This window comes from Rattus norvegicus, chromosome 2, assembly GCF_021556685.1.
Source record: "Rattus norvegicus strain SHRSP/BbbUtx chromosome 2, alternate assembly SHRSP_T2T, whole genome shotgun sequence".
Taxonomy (NCBI): Eukaryota; Metazoa; Chordata; class Mammalia; order Rodentia; family Muridae; genus Rattus; species Rattus norvegicus.
In genome coordinates, this window is record NC_141535.1 from 60,512,234 (window position 1) to 60,518,126 (window position 5,893).

Below are 5,893 nucleotides of genomic sequence, written 5' to 3' on the forward strand. Positions count from 1 at the left end.
GTCACTTTATCTTAAGCTCTGAAAATTTTGTAGTTAGCCTTGGTACTAATCTGAATTCAAAATAGATAATCATTATCTGTTGTTTCTATTAAGCTTGACCACAAGGCAATTCAGGACATAATCAGAGTTTTTTTTTCAATGTACAAAGCTTCATAAAATACTCATTCTATTTAATATCTAATTTATACAAGAAAGACTTTCACAGCCAAATCCTTTTATATCAAAGTCCATTTACAAAATCATCCTTCAAAGGTAAAAAAATTACATAACACAGTTATTAGAATAGAATATAACTAAAAGACAATTATGTTACTGACATTTTATGCATGCTGTTCAATATTTAATGATCTAACTTTTAGCATAATTATGATTATGCATCATCCAGCAAATTATGTTTGTTTAGCAATATTTTAAAAAGTAATATTATATTATAAATATACATATGCTCCATCAATGGATGGAAAGAGTGTTTAGTCAATAATGTCTAATACGAGAGCACAAAGAACAAAGCTCAGATCCCCAGCACCCTTATAGAAAGCCCAGCGTAGTAGCATGCGTCTGCAACTCCCTCGGTGTGGAAGATGGACAAAGGCAGATTCATGGAAATTATTAATTAGCCAGCCCTAACCAAATCAATGAGCTCAGTCTTAACATAGACCTTGCTTCAAAAAGTTAGGATCAGATCAATAAAGTAAGACAGATGGCATGGACCTCCAGACACAAGCATACTCAGGTGTACACCCCTGAACATGTACATATACATAACACATGCATATACACACACAAATCTCACATAATCCATTCAGAAAAAAATGAATCTAGTAAAACATTAAAAAGATACATTACCATTTGAAAAAATTTCTAAGACGATTCTACTTGGAAATAATGACTAGTAATTTTAAGTTTTTGTAGGCTTTTATCTCTATGGATATTTAATAGATAAAATTACAATCCTTAACTGGTTTCCAAGAAAGTCCTCTCATATAACAATTCAAAACTAATATCAAAGTAGCACTGTAGTAGATTCTATTCCTCCAGAGACATCCTGCCCTTCATTATTAATTTCTATTTATTTTTCTGTCTTACATAGGGTGGACAGTGTGACTATTTCTTGTTGCTACAAAGAATGGATGACACTCTATAGTCTATGACACATGACAGCGCTCTCCTTGACCCACAACCCAAATAATCACACTTACAGTGTCAATAGCACTAAAACTAAGGTCTGATTCATTGTTATTTTGGATGTGCTACTGTGTATAGTTACAAAGGTAATTTTTTTACCTTTAAAGAATGGTTTTGTAAGTGGACTTTGATATAAAAGGATTTGGCTGTGAAAGTCTTTCTTGTATAATTTAGATATTAAATAGAATGAGCATTGTATAGTTATAGTAATATATAGTTATTCATAATAAAAATCTGTTCTAGAATGTTAGCATACTACCTCATTCAAGAATCTCTGCTATGAAGACTCAGTTGACTTAATTTCCTGATCTAAGTGGTAGAATATGGAAATCACACAGCAATTTATTATAGAATCACTACCCTTATTCAATTTCTTATGTTATTATGAGCTACTTATCTATGTTCCCTTAGCAGGATAATACTTTTGGGTTTTCGGGGTTTTTTTCTTTCTTTTTCATCTTGGGTTTTTGACCACTTTAACAACGTCAGCCATTGGTTCCATCTCATTGACGGGGCCTTAAATCCAATTAGAAAGTCCTTGCCCACTCCCACAAACACATGACTTTTAACCATCACCTTTCTGTACTTGTTCTCAATTCGTCTTTTGTCAATATATTTATATAAAATGCTATCTAACTTAAAATCACTTAGTTTGCAAAAATCCCAACATTTTATAAGGTCTCTAGAAAAGCCTAAAGTATCTTTAACCTATAAAATAACACACACACACACACACACACACACACACACACACACACACACACACACAAAGCGAGAAACTGGGGAATAAACACAGATTCACCTAAGCAAAGAAAAGATCTACTGCTATAAATCCATGTTGTGTAGGTCCATGAAATTCCCTGAGCTTCACATGGCTCCCTTTGCTCTACACTTTACCTTGACATTTGTAGTAATCGATAGATTCAATGCAAATCCCATCAAAATCCCAATAAAATTCTTTTCAGACCTTGAAAGAACATTCTCAAGCTCATATGGAAAACCAAACCAAAACAACAACAAAACCACCACCACAAACAACAATAACAACAAAAACCAGAAGAGCTAAAACAATCCTGCACAATAAGATAACCTCTGGCGGTATCATCATCCCTGATTTCAAGGTGTTCTACGGAGCACTAGGAGTAAAAATGGTATAGATAATGGTATAGATAGATAATGGCATAGAAAAAGTCTGATTCATCAATGGAATCCTGTAGAAGACCATGAAATGAAATCACACACAATTGGCAAACAGAACCTCATGAAACTGAAAAGCTTCTGTAAGACAAAGGACATTGTCTATAGGATGACATGGCAGTCTAGAGATTGGGAAAAGATCTTCACCAACCCTACATCTGACAGGAGGCTAATATCCAAAATATATAAAGAAGTTACACACCAACAAAGCGAACAATCCATTTAAGAAATGGGGTTACAGTTTCCAGTGGTCGCGCGCTCTTTTCTCCGGACGGTGGAGGCCGAGCAGCGCCGCCCTTAGTCTGAGCAAAGAACTGTGGGCAGAGGCAGTCGGAGTTAGGACTGGGAGGCAGACACTTGGCTGTGTTCAAATCGAAGTCAAGGGTGCAAAAATGCAGAGCAATAAAACCTTTAACTTGAAGAAGCAGAATCATACTCCAAGGAAGCACCATAAGCATCACCACCAGCAGCACCATCAGCAGCAGCAGCACCATCAGCAACAGCAGCAGCAGCAGCAGCAACAGCAGCAACAGCAGCAACAGCAGCAGCAGCCACCCCCACCAATACCTGCAAATGGACAGCAGGCCAGCAGCCAGAATGAAGGCTTGACTATTGACCTGAAGAATTTTAGGAAACCAGGAGAGAAGACTTTTACCCAACATAGCCGACTTTTGGTGGGCAATCTTCCCCCTGACATCACTGAGGAGGAAATGAGGAAACTTTTTGAGAAATATGGCAAAGCAGGCAAAGTTTTCATTCATAAGGATAAAGGCTTTGGCTTTATTCGCTTGGAAACACGAACCCTAGCAGAAATTGCCAAAGTGGAGCTGGACAACATGCCACTCTGTGGAAAGCAGCTGCGAGTGTGCTTTGCTTGTCCAACGAACTGTTGGAAGAAGCCTTTTCTGTGTTTGGCCAGTTGGAGAGGGCTGTAGTCACTGTGGATGACAGAGAAAGGCCCTCAGAGAAAGGCCCTCAGAGAAAGGCCCTCAGAGAAAGGCCCTCAGAGAAAGGCCCTCAGGGAAAGGCACTGCTGAGTTCTCAGGGAAGCCAGCTGCTCGGAAAGCTCTGGACAGATGCAGTGAAGGCTCCTTCTTGCTAACCACGTTTCCTCGGCCTGCGACTGTGGAGCCTATGGACCAGTTAGATGATGAAGAGGGACTCCCGGAGGAGCTGGTTCTAAAAAACCAGCAATTTCACGAGGAGAGAGAACAGCCACCCAGATTTGCACAGCCTGGGTCCTTTGAGAAGGAGTATACCATGCGCTGGAAGGCTCTCATTGAGATAGAGAAGCAACAGCAGGATCAAGTGGATCGAAACATCGAGCAGGCTCGTGAGAAGATGGAGATGGAGGCAGCACGCGTGAGCACCAGGTTATGCTAATGAGGCAGGATTTGATGAGACGTCAAGAAGAGCTTCGAAGAACGGAGGAGCTGCATAACCAAGAGGTTCAGAAGCGATAGCGGTTAGAACTCAGGCAGGAAGAGGAACGCAGGCGCCGTGAGGAAGAGATGCGGCGACAGCAGGAAGAAATGATGCGAGGGCAGTGGGAAGGACTCAAGGGAACCTTCCCTGATGCGAGAGAACAAGAGATGGGGATGAGCAAATGGCTATGGGAGGTGCTGTGGACATAAACAGTAGAGGCGCCATGCCCCCTGCTCCTGTGCCACCAGGTACTCCAACTCCTGGACCTGCCACCATGATGCCAGATGGAACCCTGGGATTGACCCCAACAACAACTGAACGTTTTGGCCAAGCTGCTACAATGGAAGGAATTGGAGCAATTGGTGGAACTCCTCCTGCATTCAACCATCCAGCTCCTGGAGCTGAATTTGCTCCAAACAAACGCCGCCGATATTAGATAAAGTTGCATTGTCTCGTTTCCTGCAGCCCTTAAAAGAAGGGCCCTTTTTGGACTAACCAGAAGAAAAACTGTTAGGGGTTCTTCCCAATAGACAGGTCTTCCCTGCTTGTACTACTCTAGGGAATATGCTTGAAGGCAGAGAGGCAAGGGAGGGGTGGTATTTAACAAATCAAAGTCTGTGGTAGAGGGCGTTATCAAATCTGTCTTGTGCATTCCTGAAGTTGATTGATTGTTGAGGGCCTGGAGAACCATAGGAAAATGGACTCGGTTCCATTAATCTTGATCATTCCTCTCCTCTCCTCTCCTCTCCTCTCCTCTCCTCTCCTCTCCTCTCCTCTCCTCTCCTCTCCTCTCCTCTCCCCTCCCCTCCCCCACCCCTCCCCCACCCCTCCCCTCTCCCCCTCTCTCATCCTTTAATTTTTCATCTTTATTCCCCTCAATCCCAGGGACACTGCCATGTAAACCACAGAACCTAAACATCCTCCAGTGACCCAGCCCAGTTCCTCCACTCACTCCCAGGTGAGAATTCAGACAATGTCCACAGAGGTTACAGCATACATACAGTTCTGTTATATCTCAGATATGACCCCTTCATGTCCTAAGGAAGACGTGTTCTCTTAGAGGCTTTCATTTTAGTATATCTTAAAAGAAATCTTGTGTTAACTTGCCTCCATCTTCTTCTTGGGTAAGGACTACACTTTCGTTTGTCTGCTGTTGCTGTCCACAGCTCTTCTTGATGGCCGAGTACAATCTTGGGAACAGGGCTGCTGTGTGTTGAAGGTCTGACAGTAGCTCTTAGTCTTGCCTATCTTAGGTAGTTGTGCTGTGCATTTTTATTGGTGTGCTATGATTTGTTCCTGATACTTTCAATTTAAAAATTTTTCTGAGAAATGGAGCAGTAATACAGCATCACCTTATTAAAATACATTTGAAGCCTTTAAAAAAAAGAAATGGGATTACAGAGCTATACAGAGATTTCTCAACAGAGGAAACTTGAATTGACAGAAAGCACTTAAAAATATTCATTATCCTTAGTTATCTGGAAATGGACATCAAAACAACTCTGTGAGATTTCACCTTACGCCTGTCAGAGTGGCTAAGATCAGAAACTCAAGCAACATCACATGCTGGTGAGGCTGGGGAGCAAGGGTACCACTCCTCCATTGCTGGTGGGAGTGCAAACTTGTCCAACCACTTTGGAAATCAATTTAGGTTTTTTTCAGAACATCGGGTATAGTTTTGCCTCAAGACCCAGCTAAACCATTCCTGGGCATATAACCAAAAAATGCCCTATTATACCACAGGGTCACTTGCTCAACTATGTTCACTGCTGCTTTATCCATAATAGCCAGAAACTGGAAACAACCTAGATGTCCCTCAACTGAAGAACGGATAAAGAAAATGTGTTACATCTACACAATAGAATAGTACTCAGCTATTAAAAACAAAGACATCATACATTTTGGCAAATGGATGGAGCTTGAGAATATCACCTGAGTGAGGTAACCCACAGCCAGAAAGATATATATAGTATGTCCTCACTTGTAAGTCTACATTAGCTATAAACTGCAAGATAACAATCCTATAATCCACAGACCCAAAGACTTCAATACTCATATGCAGATTTTTCTAGTTTTGAGTATGGCA

General features: G+C 41.2%; 1 pseudogene; it reads left to right on the forward strand.

The window, feature by feature from the left end:
* Nucleotides 1-2,717: 2,717 nt before the first annotated feature.
* Nono-ps5 (non-POU domain containing, octamer-binding, pseudogene 5) lies at nt 2,718-4,243 on the forward strand (annotated as a pseudogene).
* Nucleotides 4,244-5,893: the final 1,650 nt, after the last annotated feature.